Source organism: Ursus americanus, chromosome 3 (genome assembly GCF_024610735.1).
Source record: "Ursus americanus isolate L20-20 chromosome 3, mUrsAme1.1.p, whole genome shotgun sequence".
NCBI classification, from domain to species: domain Eukaryota; kingdom Metazoa; phylum Chordata; class Mammalia; order Carnivora; family Ursidae; genus Ursus; species Ursus americanus.
In genome coordinates, this window is record NC_142129.1 from 27,792,742 (window position 1) to 27,810,736 (window position 17,995).

General features: G+C 37.5%; 1 protein-coding gene across 8 annotated transcripts in view; it reads left to right on the forward strand.

Annotated features, from left to right (window-relative positions):
* Nucleotides 1-17,995, forward strand: part of CADPS2 (calcium dependent secretion activator 2) — a 513,174-nt gene that overhangs the window by 197,650 nt on the left and 297,529 nt on the right. The gene's annotated exons all lie outside the window — the stretch shown is intronic.

The following is a 17,995-nucleotide window of genomic DNA, read 5'->3' on the forward strand; positions in this document are numbered from 1 at the left end:
TGGTTTTGATTGTGCCTCCAGGTGTTGGGTTAGTGGTTTGCCCTGCAACCTCAGTTTTCTGACAAGTCCCAGAAAAGTAATTGATTTTCAGGTTGTTTAGCACTTTATTTTAAGAATGGGAGTGATGACTTCCAATGTCTTTACAGGTCTGAGCTCAAACTGCAGTTCCTTTGGTTCTGAGATTTGAGAAGGATTAAGGATTATTTCTTTGATAGACTTGGGGAAGAAATTAGAGAAATACTTGTATAAATAAAGGAAAAGCTTTACTTTGGAGTAACAATCATTTTATGAAATCAATGAAATAATGAAAATGGATGAAAACAGCTGAGATTCTTTCTTTCTCAGGGGCACGTGTGTATCTTTGTTCTTCCATTGTCTTTTAACAGAGGTTTCGAAAGAAAAGGTGATAGAAAACATAGACAACAGACTGCCCATTATAGGAAAGGAATAGCCAGAGAAGAGGAATTAGTGGAGCAGTGGTTGGAGGAGTAGAGAAAGACCTTAAAGCCATCTGAGCTGTTGGAACCTGGTTCCAGGTATAGGTCAGTGAAACTTACTCCACTTTCTTGACATCTCAGGAAAGGCTTTGAGACTTACTAACTGTAACTCTTCTGTGTTTGTTTACTCTTAGCTGGCCCCTTGTTTTTTGCTGGTAGTGGTCCCCTAGGAAATCTCACAGATGTGTACTTGCTTCAGGGTCAGACACTCTTAGTAGAGAACTGTTCTGCTAAGATGTGCAGGGTGGCAACAGCCCTATAATCCCTCCTACGTAAGAAAGGAAAAACTGGAATGTGAAGGGAGCGGTGCCAGAGCACAGCCTGATGCCAACGGGAGCTTCATGTGGTTATAACCTCATCCCAGAACTGTAGGATCAGAGTCAGGAATGGAAAAACAGGAAGCCGTCTTCTAAAGAAGCATAGGTGGTTACATTACTTTTGATTAGAGCTAGGAACTTAGTAATTACTAAAATTAAGGCTTAAAAGTAAAACATGAATGTAGAGGATATCACAATTAAATTATAAAACGAGGGATAATTGAAGAAAAAATTAGTACATCTTACCAAAAAATAAAGAATAAGAACAATCCAGATATTTCATAGACTAGCTATTGTGCTAGTAAAACTGCCTGTCACACTTTGGTTTGAGAGTCATATGTTTGTATTGCTGCACATTTACAGAACAAAGTATTGGGTAGAGAAGGAAGGAGCTCATTCTAAAATGAGCAACATAACAATATACGAATCTGAAATTGTTAGCCATGATTTACTTGAACCAGACTATTAGAAGTACAGTAAAGTAACAAGATTGAAAGAAAAGCAATCTGTTAGTGCAAAAATTAATCTCAGAATAATTTTAAGGAAATGTAGTGACTTTCAAGGAAATAGTTACAGCTGTAAAGAAACAAGTTGAAATTAAAGGTATGTATTTTATAATCTTAAGTTAAATTTTTTTCACGTATTTTTTAAAATGTAACAAAGGGTAATACAGTATGTTCAAGGCAATTAGTTAACTCAGTCTCCATAATCATGTACAAGGAGTTATAAGAAATTATGTGCCAAGCAGTGTGTTGAATGATAGGAACACAGAGACAAGACCTTGTATTTGCTAGATTTATTTTAAAAGGAAAAAAAAAAGCCGTTGTAGATGCCACAGTGGTGTGGTGAGTTCCTGGCTCTGTGTTCTTGAGGTTGGAAACGCAGACTGGAGGAGTGTCATGAAGACACCAGAATAAGATGCTGAAGTATTCTAAGAGGAGGGATGAGCACATGTCAGGTATCCAAAACAGCATTGGCACTTGGGGAACTGCAAGTCTTTGTTGCTGCTGGAGTATGAGGAAGAGACGGGGCTGTGGTTTGAGATAGCAGTTAGCAGATGGAGGTTAACGGTCTTGCAAACTGGAGAGAGATCCAGTCCTACATGACCAGAGTGCGTGGTGGGGTACATAGAACTGTATCAACAGTAACTCTCCTCCTCTGCTTAATTTGTATTTTAAGAGAATTAGTAACTGAATTTGACAGCTGTCTGAATCCTCATCTTTTCTGCCCAAGGCTACCTTCATTCATCTTTCATAATCTCATTCCATTAACTGAAGAAAGTGACCCACCCATATCTACCCAAGAGTCAAAGCAAAGTTAACTGAAATCTTCCTCTAAATATCCCTCCACACAAACTGCTTATATTCGGAAGACTACAAGAACTCTGAGTGCTACTACAGAACTGTTGCATATTTTAAGAGATAAGCAGGAATAATTTGCAAATGGTTAAAAAGTATTGTTCAAGGGGCACCTGGGTGGCTCAGTCCATTAAGCGTCTGCCTTTGGTTCCGTCATGATCTCAGGGTCCTGGGAGGGAGCCCTGCATCAGGCTCCCTGCTCAGAGTGGGGGGCGGGGGTCTGGTTCTCCCTCCCTCTCTGCCCTTCCCCCCCCCCAGCACGTGCGTAGGCGGCTTGCTCACTCCCTCCAATAAGAAAAAAATTAAAATAGGTTTATGATACCCTTTCTCTAGGAATTTTAGCTTTGAAGTTTAAGGACTTTGAGTTTAAGAGTTTTAAAGAAATCAGCAAATCTAGGCAGTTTCTGTGTTTCTTGCCCCTCTCACTATGAGTCCTCCCTTGGAAGACCTGCATTAAGGCCGTCAAAGGAAAATAGAAGCAGCAGAAATGAGAATGGTCAGGGGAAGTTGCTATCTGCCTTTCACCTCTTTTTTTTCCCTCAACTAGTAGTGTGTGATTTGCTAATACTTTTTATTTAACATAACTTGTCAATTTTGGCAGAAATAAAGCACACCCTACAGAGGCAGTTAAATTTGATAACAAAGATCCTTTTCAAAATAAGAAAATAAAGCTGTAGAAATGACAGGTTATATTTTTCAAATCTAGGTAATTTTAAAGCTCAGAATGCTTGAGGAAAATATTTGAGTAAATGTCATGAAGTGGCAATTATGTTTTAGGATACAGCAAGAAGAAACTTCAGACCTGAAGAATGAGTTGATTTTATAGTGTCTGATTTTTTAAATTCTAGAATTAATAATTGGAATGGCCATAATACTTATATACATGTTCACTTTTTTTTAAAAAAGATTTTATTTAATTGAGATAGAGTGTGCACGAGCAGTGGCAGGGGCAGAGAGAGAGGGAGAAGCAGACTCCCCACTGAGCAAGGAGCCCAATGTGGGACTCGATCCCAGGACTCTGAGATCATGACCTGAACCCAAGACAGACGCTTAACCATCTGAGCCACCCAGGTGCCCCACATGTTCAATTTTTTAAATGAATGTGTCATGATATAAATTAGATGACTCGGATTTCATTTAAATGAATTTAGATATCTGATTTGTAATATTGAATCAATTTCTTCTCTAAAAATTAAAAATTCTTGTGAATACAATTTTAACATATAAAATTATAGGTTTTATCAATAAGTTTTGTTTCGTTTGACTATGCATTATTTTGTTTTATACCTTTGGCCTATATGTAGGAGAACTACATAAGAATATACCTAAGTAACATTTCTCCTAAAATTTTTTGTTTTTTCCCAAATCAGATGAGATCACAAATACAAGCTACCTTCAGATATTCCTTGCATTTATTTTTAGATTTTTCTTTACCCAGATCTAGCCTATAGAAAGTAGGGGATTTTCCAACTTTTCCATTTTTTAATTTTTTAAAAAGATTTATTTATTTGAGAGAGAGAGTGCGTGCACACAGAAGGACAGGGAGAGGGAGGAGCAGATGAGGGGGATCATGACTAAACCGAACGCAGATGCTTAACTGACTGAGCCACTCAGGCACCCCCATTTTTTAAATAAGAGAACAGAAGTCTTCAGAGATGAGGCATCTTTGCAGTAGTAATAGTGGGGGCCAGGGGGCGGGGAGTATTTTTGCTAATGTACTTTAAGACCTGCTCTCAACTCTTAATGAAAAGGATCATATGGATATACTGTTTCAAGTATAATAAGTAATTGTATCTTTTTCATGATTTTTCATGAAAATATTCTATCAAAATTAAAATGAGCTATTTAAAAATGTCAGCAAGGGAAAATGCAAAAATGACAAGATTTGGTTCCTTGAAGGTATTTGCATGTAGTGAGGAGACACTATAAAGAAAATGTAATGGTATAGTTAAAAAGTATGTTCCTGAGTGTACGTATACAGCATAACGTGAGCATGTGGATGACAGTATTTTAATTTAATAGGATAGTTTGCACAGATTTCTTTAGCGCCTACCCTGGCTGCATATTAGAATGACCCGAGGAGCTTTACAAACCACTCGACCCCTGGGCCCCACCTCAGACTAAGTGAAACAAGCTGTGGAAATGGGACCTACTGTCTATTTTTAAAAAGGCTTCTTTCTACGTTATACTGATGAAGATGTCCGGTTCGGTTGGGGACCCCTGGCCTGACTGTCCATCGAGGGCTTAATGCCATGGTGACCTCAAACTGTAGGGAAGGCTGAGAAACCGTCTAGCAGCGTGTCCAGGAAGAAGACGTGATTTGGCAGGGTGGAAAACCCAATTTTCATTTGGAGCTTTAATGAAAGTTTAATGATTCTAAGAAGGCACAAATTCCTGAAGTTTAGAAGATGGAAAGAAATTTAACAGACAGGTGGAAAATAACATTTACAAAGGCACAAGGAGAGTGAAAAGCTTGGAATCTGTTAGGAAGGTATGTCATGTGTATTGCTGGAGTGTAGCAGGAGATGAGGCTGAAGAGTTAGGACTTGAATATTAAAGGGCCTACATGCTAGTAGGAAGAGCTTGGAATTTATCATGAGCTAGGGAACACAGGCTGTAAGCAATGACATGGCAGGAAGAGTTTGGGAATCTGGAAAGATCCTTCTCTGGGGCCTAAAGAATGGATTGCATATCTTCTGTACCCTGCCACGCTGTGGGCATGACCCAGTATTATTTAAACGGAAGTCTAACAGGATCTGCATGTTCATTGTTCAGGTCATTTCCGGGCTCTACTCCATGCCCTGGTGTGGTCCTGTTTTATTTCTCTGTTGCCCGTGAAGTTCTCAGACTACTGGATTTGACCCTAGGAGCCTGTTTTCACGTCCTCTTGGATCCATGCCCTGTATTGTGCTTCAGAATCCTGCTGGGCTCCCCCCACACTTGGGAACTTTGGCTTGAGTCAAAACACTAGAGCACCTGATTGCCTGGAAAGGGACAAAGATAGAGTCTAGGAATTCAGGCAGAAACTATGAGTCCTCTTGAGTCTATAGTGTAAGACCTACCATTTACTAGAACTTTGGGTAATACTGCCTACTCCTCGCCCTCTCTTTTTATAGAAAAGGTAGTATGTTTTAATTGCTATCTTTCCATTTGTTTGTTTGTTTAAAGATTTTATCTATTTATTTGACAGAGACAGCCAGCGAGAGAGGGAACACAAGCAGGGGGAGTGGGAGAGGAAGAAGCAGGCTCCCAGCAGAGCAGGGAGCCCAATGCGGGGTTCAATTCCAGGCCCCTGGGATCACGCTCTGAACCGAAGGCAGATGCTTAACCACTGAGCCACCCAGGCGCCCCTATCTTTCCATTTGTTAATGTTTATATGATGCAGCGTTTGTTAACCACAGTCTGAGGGCGCATTGTGATTAGGGTTTTCTTTCAACATAGTGCCTATTCTAGTCAAGCACTGTTGTCGGCTCTCAACATGTAGCATTCCCTCTTCTCAGGGAGCAACTTTTTGGAGGGAGAAGCGTGGGGAGAAATCAGGAGTTCTGTTTTACACATGCTAAAAATGAAATACTAAATGTCCATGTGGAAATGGCAGGTGGTAGTCAGGTATGCAAATCTGAAATTCCAGTGAGTGGTCAGGGTTGGGCATACGGATTTGGGGATCATTTAGGTAAAGTTAGTATTTGAAGCCAGGGGTCACTATGAGATCATTTTAGGAGAGTGTGGAGCTCAAGATGATAAAGGGCCCAGGATAAAGTCCTGTGGACACCAGGATTTAGAGGCTGCACAAAAGGGACAGAGCCAGTGAGGTAGGAGGAAAACCAAAGGGTGGTGTCGGGCAAGCCAAGAGAAGACATGTCAAAGAAGGAGAAGGTTTATGCCACATGCTGCTCAGAGGTCAGGTAAGATGACAATGAAGTGACCCTTGAATTTGTCATGGTAGAAGACCCATGAATTTGTCATGACTGTCCTAGAGTCCATTAAGAGTAGAACCAAGTTATATATTACAAGATATCCCTTCTATGTAGTTCTTTGAATCATTTTATTAAATTTGTCGGGCACTATGTGCCAAGCTTATGCCATCAGACTTTCTTCTTAAGTGTTTATTATTTTCAACTTTTAGAAATGTATGGCCCCGAAAACTTAACACCTGTTTCTTTTGGTAGATGGTTAGACCAACTTCTTTTTTATAATGCATTTTTTAAAAAATCAATTTGAAAAGGCTAAGGAAAAGAGATTGACACATTCTCACAAAGGGTACCCAGTGATAGTTAATGCTTTGAGCTGATTATCAAGGTCATAATATTCTAAATCCTCTTTGCTTTAGACTATAAAAAATTTCCATTTACCCTAATCACATTAGAGCAGGGCCAACTGATCATTATCTTAGTAAGATTTTCCTTGTGTAATGGGTGGCGGTAATAAATTCTGGTTATTTGTTATAAACTTATAGAAAGGCCTTTATTATTGTTCACTGTTTAAAATGATGTCATTTTCTATTTGTGAGTGTTTTCATAATTCTGATATGAAGATCTCCAGATTAATAGGGCTTATCTTTCAGTCTGTGAATCCTCGTCAGGTTTGTGAACTCATTTTGTACATGGTATGGTACCAAGAGCAATAGTGTTTTTTAAAATATGGGTAGGTTCCCTACCCTGTTTTTGAGAAATGAGATGCTGTGATTGTTGCACTGAGTTAGATCCACTGAAAAATACTGCAGTGATTTAAAAAAACCAAAACAACAAAACTCACTCTGCTTATTTTGAATATCACTGCCTTTTACCCTTTTCACATAGGTCAGCTCCTCTTTCCATTCTGTCTCACTATAGCCCAGGGCAAACTGATGACTCTGAAACTCCTCAGACACAGTAGGTTCAAAATGCCATTTTTTTTCTCATCCCAAATGTGGTTCTCCTTCTGTTTGTGTTCAGCTTTCTGACTCCTGGCCATCAGTCCTTTTATGTCTTCCCGCCCGATTACCGGCACTGCTGTTTTCTCCATAGCACAGCATCATCCCTTTCACGTCCCTGGTCCTTGCCATAGCTCAGGACGTTAGTACCTCCCCGATGGAGGATGGCAGCAACCTCTTAACTGCTTCCCCTTTCCAACTTTACATATTTTTGTTGCCAGATTAATATTATTGGAGCACCATCCTGTTCTCCTCATGATCCAACTTTGAATAGGAAAAAAAAAATGGCTCCTCTCTGTCAACTGAATGAAGTTCCTACCCGTGGGTGTTCCATCTGGCCCCCACCTGCCTTGCTTATGTTCTTTCTCGTGTAGCAATTCTTTACATACCCTGTGTTCCATGTAAACTGAATCACTCCCTGTATTTTCTTGGATTTTAATTTTGTCTCCTATTATTCTCTTCACTTGGAATTCCCCTTCTTCATTCAAGACCCAAGAGAAATTCCACTTCCACAAAGGCTTCCCTGCTCCCTCCCTCAGTCTTTTTTCTTAAATATTGGGGGAGGAGGGGGAAAAAATGAGGAATTTACAATTCCTTATCATTACACAAAAGCCCATCCTATTCTTCTTTGCATTATATTCATATATAATAAATTCTTCACTTTAATAGCTTGAGCATAGGCTATTTAAGCTCTGTACCATTAATTCTACAATAATAGTGTGTTTCCTATTGTGGGTACTCACAGATAGTTGAATGACCGAAAGAATGGAAATTGAGTGTGTGGCATTGCGAATGGTGTGGAGCATTTCAGTTGAATCCTGCAGTCAGACTGCCCTGCCCCTCACTAACTGTGTGACCTTGACCTGGGAAAAGTGCTTAAAGCAATCTGTGCTTCAGATTTTTCATCACTAAAGTGGGATAAAGTTATGACCTGTCCCAAAAGGTTGCTCTGAGGCTTAAGTGCACATGTCGGACGGTCCTTACATGTAGTAAGTGCTGTATAAATTTGGTTTTTACTAGTCCTGATGAGGCTAGGTTCTAATGTCCTCTGACAAGGTTCTCTAATATCCCTGGTAGTGTCTGTGTTACTTAATACTAGACTTTCAATTTCAGCATTACTTAATTATTAATGTGAATGTGTACTCAACTATTTTATCGAAGTGAATATAGTTGGTAAGTAGTTGTTTGAAATTATTAGCTCATTACTTTTGTCCAGAAGATAAAATGTTAATATCAAATGAAATACTAGAGAAGATTTCATGATGTAAAAAATTGGCCACCGACCATTTTAGAAAATATGCATGCATTGTCTTCAGGCTGTTGAAGTCCCGTGGTTTTTATGTTTGAGGTTAAATTCTTATGTTCTTGCTTTTGAACATTTTGATCCATTATTTAATATAGTTTAGTTCCATTCACATAGGGTAGTTTTATATCTAATTAACTCATTCATCTTTTCCCTACTTTTTAGGATTCAAATGAAAGTGTGGTTTGGGAAATGTACTTTTCTCCCCAGTTTTATTGAAAAATAATTGACCTATTTCCTCGTATACGTTTGACATGTACAACATGATGGTGTGATTTACATACACTGTAAAATGATTACCCCATAGGTTTAGCTAGCCTCCATCTTCTCATATAGATGAAATAAAGAAAAGATATGTTTTCCTTGTGATGAGAACCCTTTTAACAACTTTTCCATATATTCTACTGCAGTGTTAGCTATGTTCCTTATGACGTTCATTATATCTCTAGTGCTTATTTATCTTATGACTGGAAGTTTGGACTTTTTGACCACCTTCCTCCATTTTCCCTCACCTCCTCCTTCCTGCCTTTGGTAACCACAAGTCTGATCTCTGAGTTTCGTTTTTTAAGTTAGGAAAAAAATGTTTTTTAGATAACACAAGAGTGAGATCATACATTATCTATCTTTCTTTGCCTTATTCTACTTCACATAATGCCTTCAAGGTCCATATATACTATCGCAAATGGTAGGATTTCCTCTTTTTCATAGGTAAATAGTATTCCATCGTATATATACGCCACAACTTCTTTATCCGTTCATCTAGCGATGGACATTTAGGTTGTTTCCATGTCTTGGCTATTGTAAATAATGCTGTTATGAACATGGGGGTGCAGATATCTTTCCAAATTTGTGTTTTCATTTCCTTTGGATATATTCCCAGAAGTGGAATTGCTAGACCATATGGTGGTTCTATTTTTAATTTTTTGATGATCCTCCATACTGTTTTTCCATAGTGACTGCACCAGTTTATGGTCCTACCAACAGTGCACACCGGTTTCCTTTTCTTCTTATCCATGCCAACATTTGTTATCTCTTGTTTTGATGATGGCCATTCTAACAGGAATAAAGTGATATTTTTGTGATTTTAATTTGCATTTCCCTAGTGACTTGTGAAGTTAAGCATCTTTTCATGTACCTGTTGGCCTTTCATATATCTTCTTTGGAGAAATATCTATTCAGGTCCTTTGTTCATTTTTTAATTGTGGTGGGGTTTTTTTTGGCTTTTGATTTGTATGAATTTTTATGTATTTTGTATATTAGCCTCTTAACAGATGTATAGTTTGAAAATATTTCTTCATAGGTTTTCTTTTCAGTTTGTTCAGCGTGATATAGTTGTACTTATTTATATTTGATTTTGTTGCTTTTGTTTTAGGTATCATATCCAAAAAAGTAATTACCAAGACCCAGGTCAAGGAGCTTTTATTGCTGTGTTTTTTCCTAGGATTTTTATGGTCTCAGGTCTTTCTTTTAAGTCTTTAATCCACCTTGAGTTAAAGTTTGTGAGGGGTTTAGGCTATGGGTCCAGTTTCATTCTCTTACATGTGAATATCTAATTATCCCAGCATCATTTATTAGAGAGATTGTCTTTTCTCCATTGAGTATTCTGGGCTCCCTAGTGAAATATTAGTTGACTGTACATACTTGGGTTCTCAAATTTCTGGGTTCTCGAATCTGTTCAGTTTGTCTTTGTGTGTGTTTTTCTGTCAGTACCATACTATTTTTTATATCTACAGCTCTATAGTATATCTTGAAATCAGAAAGTGCGATGGCTTCTGCTTTTGTTGTTTCTCAGGACGACTTTGACTTTTCAGGGTCTTTTGTGCTTCTGTATAAATTTCAGGTGTGTTTTTTCTACTTCTGTAAAAAGGAAGTGCCATTGAAATTTGATAGGGTCTTCCAGTCCATGAACACAAGATACCTTTCCATTTATATATGTTTTCTTCGATTTCTTTTATCTATCAGTGTCTTGTAGTTTTCAGAGATCTTTCGCCTCCTTAATAAAATTTGTGGCTAATATTTTATTCTTTTTGATGCTATTTTAATGATATTTTCTTTTTCAGAAAATTCATTGTTAGTGTACAGAAATGTCACTGGTTTTTGTAGGTTAATTTTGTATCCTGTAACTACTGAATTCATTGATTAGATCTAACAGTTTTTTTGGTTGAGTCTTCAGGGTTTTCTGTACATAAAACCATATTCTGTACAAATAGAGACCATTTTACTTCTTTGCAGTTCTGATACCTTTTATTTCTTTTTCTTGCCTGGTTGCTTTAGCTAGGACTTCTGGTATTATCTTAAATAGGAGTGCTGAGGGTGGCAACCTTGTGTTACTCCTGATCTTAGAGAAAAAGCTTTTAACCTTTCACCATTGAGCATAATGTTAGCTGTGGACTGGTTTATTATGCTGAGATAAGCATGTTCCTTTTTCCTTCTGGGAAATACATTTTTAAAACTCTTAGACTTGTTCTACAAGGACCATGGCAGAACTACTATTTCTGAGTCAGGCTTTTTTATATATAATCTGGAAGATCAGATCGATACAAGGGAATTTTTTCAAATGCTTTGCGTCTAGAAGACATAATGGTACCTGAATCATACATAACATCATATATGCAATGTGGTTCTCTTGAGGGTATGGGAATAACTTCATTTTCTTATTACATTCTTTTTGTTGCTTAAAATTACAAAATGTTTATTACCATGTTTTTGGCTTATCTCTGTGATTAAGACAAAGGGAGGGATGGGATTTTTGTTTTTTGAGGGAAATTGACTTACAGAAGATGGATCAGCTTGGAGGGGATGTTAGGGTCCAAGAACCTTGTAATTATTCTTTATATTTGCATTAAAATCGAGACCAGTTTTGTGAATTCCTCCATTCAAGAATTTGTTTTACTCCTCTTGATGACCTGACAAGGGACCTTCATTGCAATTTGAGGTAGAGGTCATAAACGTCCGAAGTTCAGCATTAAGAGGAAACTATGAAAGATAGGTCATCAGATAGTACCTGCTTTATTATTAAATGATTGTTTAGGTAGTCTCAGATTTGGAGATTGATCAAGACAATGAAGGTAGGTTAAGAATGTCCCAGGCAGAAGAAACACAAGCAAAATGCATCACTGGGAAAATGTAACCTCTTCTGTAAACTAATTTGTATAGATAATGGAATTATCCAAGAGATTGAGAAGAGAATGGAATAAAATTTGGGAGGACCAGAATACTAGTCTAAGGTGTTCGGGTATCATTCTCTTTATTCATTTTCAGTTGTTCATTTAAACCCTCATCTCCTTTCTTTTTCCTTACCTCTCTTCCTTCTCTGAGATTATAGCCTGATCAAGGGTAGTGGGAATGATATGTAGAAATAGGGAGCCATGATGAAGAGTGGATGATAAAAAACAGGTTCACTTTTAGTATGAGGACATTATGGGTGCCTGAAAGGCCTCACCTTTAGTTGGAGAGCTGGAACTCAGGTGAAAGGCCAGTGGTATGTATTGACTTACGACATTGTTTTGGGACATAACTGGAGATATTCTGATGTCTAGAACAGCCAACGACTTGCGTGTGTGTTTGCAGCATGGGGGGTGGTGAGGCAGCATAGAAAACACAGACAATCAGAGTCATTAGGGTAGAGTTAGGCTCTATTTTTATGATAAATTGTGGTTCAAGTAATAATAGAGAATTAACACAACTGATTGGTGAAGTAGACTAACACTTAAAGCTTTTGATCAGTGGTTTTAGGTCCTGTTTTAAAATCCATGTATATTTGGTACGGTCAAATAAACACTGGGCTGCTAGAATATGATAAAATATGATAAAGCGTTGGTTGGAGGGTTCTTTTGGAATTAGTGTTAGGTTTGTGCCAGTTACTTCTGGTGATATATTATCTGTAAATGACTAGATTTATAGACAATACAGTGGACCAGCATATGAACTAATCTCAGGGAAAACACTAAGTTTATATAACAAATCCTAGTCTACTTGTGTTTTTCATACTGAAGGATAAAGATGAATATTACAAGACAATAACAGAATATAATTTGTTTGAAAAGTATGCCATAATTAGAGTGTGAAGTCACAGAAAAAACTAATTTCTTAAGTGGGGAAAAAGGACATAATTGAGTAGAGTCGGCATGTATGAAGGCGTCATTATGGGGAAAATAGCTATTAATTCCTTTTTTTAGTGATTGACAATGTTAATACAGTTATCCTGGTTCTAGAAAATAGATTAATAAGAGAGGGTAATGATGCTAAACAATGCTGTGAAAAGTGCTTTTTATAAATGATCTTTTTTTTTAAAGTTATGAGCAAATTTAATGAATTCAGTATTTGATATTTGTAGTTTTTAAAGGATTGGAAAAAAGATATCACAAGTTGTAAAATGGAAGTGTTGGGTGAAACTTGGTAAAGTTATTTTTATGCTGTTTAAAATTTTCATAACTGTAAGAGAGTTGGACACCACATAGGCTCTGGGTCCTCCTGAGGCCTTCTGCAAAGGGAGATTTGCTGATCCCTGCAGTCTCTTGGAGCTTGTTTCCAATGACGTGAGGGGAATGTGGGATTGGATATTTGCAAGTCAAGACCCATACACTGCTGCATTAGGCCAGCATTTTCTCTACTCCTCAAAGTCAATTTTTTAGTATTTCCCTCTTTGCAAATCCATCGTCATGCTAATCAACCAGGAAACACATCTCTTCCATCACTGAATTCTTATAGCACCTGATCAGTAGCTTGTGGCAATTATGTTCTGTTCTGTGTACTCTTTTCACTATTTTTGATATGAAGTGTGAGCTCCTGGAAGGCCCTTACTTTTGTAGCTATTGCAGAGCCTTCATAGTGGTTGCTGTACGGTGGGTGTAAGAAAGGGTAAATAATAAAGTAACTGGATCATTGCTAACACTGTTGAGAGCCTATGTCTTCGCGTCCCTTTACAAAGATTTCACAAATCTCTAAAGGGTAAGGTTGATGATGTGTAGGTCTGAGGTGACCATCTTCCATGGCTTATGTTTTAAAAAGACACATAGCCTCTGCTAGAAGAAATGGATAGAGGCTTCTAGAAAGATTTCCCCACAGCATGGTTCTTTACCTCTTTTGAGTTAGGAAGTTGCCACCCCTTTGAGCTATGAAATTCAAGCCATTCCACAAGGGGGAAGAAAGGCATAACTCTACGAAATTTTTCTCACAACTTTAGTGATTCAGATTCCCAAAGGTCCAGGTTAAGAACTCCCTAGCCTAGAGAATTTTAAATGTGGAAATCATGAGCCCTATGTAAAGAACAGGAGGAAAATATATATATATTTCTGTATTAAACATTTGTCAAACTAGTGAAATATTTTCATCATTGAAGTGGTCATTGATTTTTGGAAATGGCACTGAAATTGATAATTTTCAACTGATAATTGAAAATGCTTTGTATAATAGATACTAGAGGCATTGCAGAGAATACAGATACATTTGAGTACCTGTTATGGTCCTAACCATTGACTGACTCTTTTTAGAAGATGTGAAATATATTCTGTGACAGAGGATTCTAAATGTGGAAACCGTACTTCATCTGTAATGAATAAGAGGAAGATAAAAGTACATTTCCTGTGCTAAGTATTTGCCATTCCAGAAAAATATCTTGATAATTAAAATAGTAATTGATTTTGAAGTGGTAATTGAAATTTATAATTTTCAATTGACAATTGAAAATGCTCTGTGTAATAGATACTAGGGGCATTGCAAAGAATAAAGATACATTTGGGCATCTTTTATGGTCAGGGTTGAATGACCCTCTTTAAAAGACATGTAAGATGCTCTGTGCCAGGAAAGGACATCTGCGAGGTAAGTAATCTATTGTCACAATGTGTTGAAATCAAGAATTTAAAGAAAAGCTAAAAAATGAAGTTGTCTTCATAGAGTGAGGCTTGCATCTGGGCCCTACCATGAACTCCAGAGTCCACATATTCCCCATTTTCTTTATCTCATACCCCAAATCAGGCACTAGAGACAGATGTGTTACCCAGCATTTAAAATTTATAGATGTCCCACATCTATAAATCATCTATCTGGTCTTTATTTATTTTGAGGAGGTTGAGGTGGAGGAAGTGGTATAATAACCCAAGTTCTCTGGAGGGTTCAGAAAAGAAAAGACATTATTTGCACCGTAACCATATGTACAACTGCTCTGGTGAAAGGAGATCTACTTGAAGTGGCCAGTAAAACCCTCCACCACAAAAAAAAGTAGAGTCCTGGCCAAGAACTCAAGAGTACCTAAATTCTGGTCTGCTTAAATAATGTAATCGAGGTTTCACTCTACATGACTCTGGGTTGGATTGGATTGGATTGGATTGGATTGGATTGGATGTCGGCTATGACGGAAAAGAAAGGTCAAAGATGACACCTAAATTTTGGACTTGAGCAACTGGGTGGATAGATGTGCTGTTTTATATGACACGGCATTATTCATCAAAGGAGTGATTGGTATGGGGAGCTGGAAGTCAAGATTGCATTTTGGGCTTGTTAGTCTTCATGAAAATTGAAATGGTAAATAAGCAGTTGGAAATATAAGTCAAACTCTCCTGAAGGGTTGGAGCTATAGATACATGCTATTTATGACCATGTGCTTTGAGGAAAGCACCCAGGTGGTAAATGTGTAGATTAAGAGGTGTGAAGCCCCCATCCAATATTTACGAATGTTAACCTCTCATGGAAGCACATCTCCAGTTTCATATTGGAAATTAAAAGAAAATCCATTTGCCTTATTAGAATTTATTTTTAAACATTTTGAAAAGCAGCACACTATTAAAACTAACCAGAGGATTGGCTGGAGGGAGAGGGGTGTGGTTATAAAAGAGCAACATATGGTGTTAAAACTCTTCAGTGTTTTGGGGCAGCTGGGTGGCTCAGTCGGTTAGGCATCCCACTCTTGGTTTAGACTTGGGTCATGATCTTGTGGCCCCATGTCAAGCTCCGTACTCAGTGGGTAGTCTGTTTAAGGATTCTCTCCTTCTGTCCCTCCCCTCACTCACACATGCTTGGGCACACGTGCTCGCCCTCTCTCAAATCTTAAATATTCTTCAGTGTTTTGACTGTAGTAGTGAATATATGAATTTAGATAAATAATAGGTTAGTACAAATGCGTAAACATAAAACCGAGAAACTCTGGATAAGATGGATGATTGTATCAAAGTCAGTATCCTGGTTGTGATATAATAGTACAGTTTTGTAAGATGCTGTCATTGGAGAAAACTAGGCAGTGTATAATGGGTGTATCTGTTTCTTATAACTGCATGTGAAACTAACTTCAATTGATAAGTCAACTTTTAAGAAAACATAATTATGTAAGCTTTCAATTAATTTAAAAACAAAGATAAACACTCAAGAAAACAACGGGTGCTTGGATGGCGTAATTGGTTAAGCGTCCACTCTTGGTTTCGGCTTAGGTCATGACCTCAGGGTCATGAGATTGAGCCCCAAGTCCTGCTCTGTGCTCAGTGAAGAGTCTGCATAAGATTTTGTCTCCCTGTTCTTCCCCTCCTGCTTGTGAACACAACGCTCTCTTTCTAAAATAATAAATAAATAAATCTCTAAAAACAACAAAACCACAGAAAACATAGGACATTAACATTCTTACGTGTTAAAAAAGTTAACCAACTGATTTACCTCCTTCAATTCTATCTAGTGTTACATTACACAAGGATATAAAAAATTATTTGTTGTCTTTATTAGCTTTCCTCTTTTTTTTAAGAAATATGTTTGTAAGTATGCAATTCTAGTTTCACAAAATGATACCAGTAGTCACCAAAGGTAGTAAGCTTTCAATCTCTGAAAATTTAATTTTATTAAGAGAAGGCTATTCAAAGGTTATTTGATACAGCAATGCTCTTTTTCTCTGCCTATATTTTTTCAGACAAATGCAATTAGGGCATTAATATCTTTTGGAAGTAGTAGAATTTGTCTCTTACAAAGAAAATACTTGCAAAACCCAGAACTGAGTCAAATAACTTCACTTAAAATTAAGAGCTGTTAATATGAAGATGTAAATATTTGAAGATGTTAAATAGTGTTTTGTGAAGTTTGAAGAATTATGACCTTCTGTTTTAAGATGTTAAATACTATTTCTTAGTGGAATTAGAACTCCTTACGTGCACATAACCATTTTAATTTTTCTGTGGAAAGATAGTAGCATTTAAGCAAAGATGAGATCGTATTCCATATTACATTTAATGTATTTTGAAGTATTGTAGTTACAATTTCTTACAGATAATTTTTGCTTTTCGGACTTTGATTTCAGTTACCTGGAACAGATATGCCACACATTCTTTAACAATTTTTAGTTTTTAATGTGAATCATTTTGACTTTGGACACAGTGAAGAGAAACTTTCTTTGACTTTACATCCTATTAGTTAAATTGTATTTGTTCTTGAGATAACATAGAAAATTATTTACCAGTGATTTAGTTTAAGAAAATTTTGGCTAGGGGCACCTGGGTGCCTCAGTCAGTTAAGAGTCTGCCTTCGACTCAGGTCATTGTCCCAGTGTCCTGGGATTGAACCCTACGTTGGGCTCCCTGCTCAGCGGGGAGTTGCTTCTCACTCTCCCTCTGCCCCTCCCACTGCTTATGCATGCACACTCTCACTCAAATAAATGAATAAAATCTTTAAAAAATATGTCTAGTTTTAAACTTGCTTTTAAATGAATTTGATCTTTTAAAAATCAGCCTAGAAACATTTTTTTAGGAAGATAACCCCAGATCTGTTTTTCTAATGAATAAATATCAGACTTCCTATGTCTCTGTAATCTGTTGTTGTGCTGGAGACAGAGTGATCTTTCCAAAATCCTGCTTAAAATCACTGAATTCTCGTTGTTTTCGGAACCAACTCTAGATGCCCTAATGTGGCTGTGAAGAGTAGTTTATGAAATAGCTGGGCTGCCTCCAGCCCCATCTCCCATGTACCTCCCCCCCCCCCCCCACAGTATCTATCATTTCCACAACTATTTATCTCACCACCAAGCTCCTGGTGCTCTTTTACTAGAATATCTTCCCATTGCTGACTCTTAATGCATGTCCTGACACCACCATCCTGTTGACCTGCATTGCATCTGCTCATCTTTTTCAGGGATTTTTTTTTTTTTTAAGGCTGCTTTAAAGAATGTAATCTGGTCAATTTGAAGTTCTTCGGGAAATAGAAAAGTTAATCTGTATTCTCCTGGGTGTATAAAGTTGTACTCAGTACTAACCCAGTCTTCAGGCGGACCTTTATTATGGTGCAGTTGTGTTGTGTGGTCCAGGTTTGATGCAAGTAAGAAAGGGAAAGGAATTAAAGTCAAGAAAAATATCTGTAGCCACCCGGTGCATCCCGCACTGTGCGTGGTTCTTAGGACCACCTCCATTTAGCAGCTTTTATAATGAACCAATAAGGGAGATTGATTATGAATAATTGGGGAGAAGGGAATCATCAGGAAAAGTCAAAAGAAATTATTTAAGAAAAGGATTATTTCACTGAATAAGTGAAAGTAATTTTCCATGTAAATATCTTTAAAAATGATGATAGCATGCTTCTCTTTCAAATTTAGCAGAAGAGAATGGAATTCTAATTTGCCAGTCTGTCAGAGAGGAAAGGTTTCC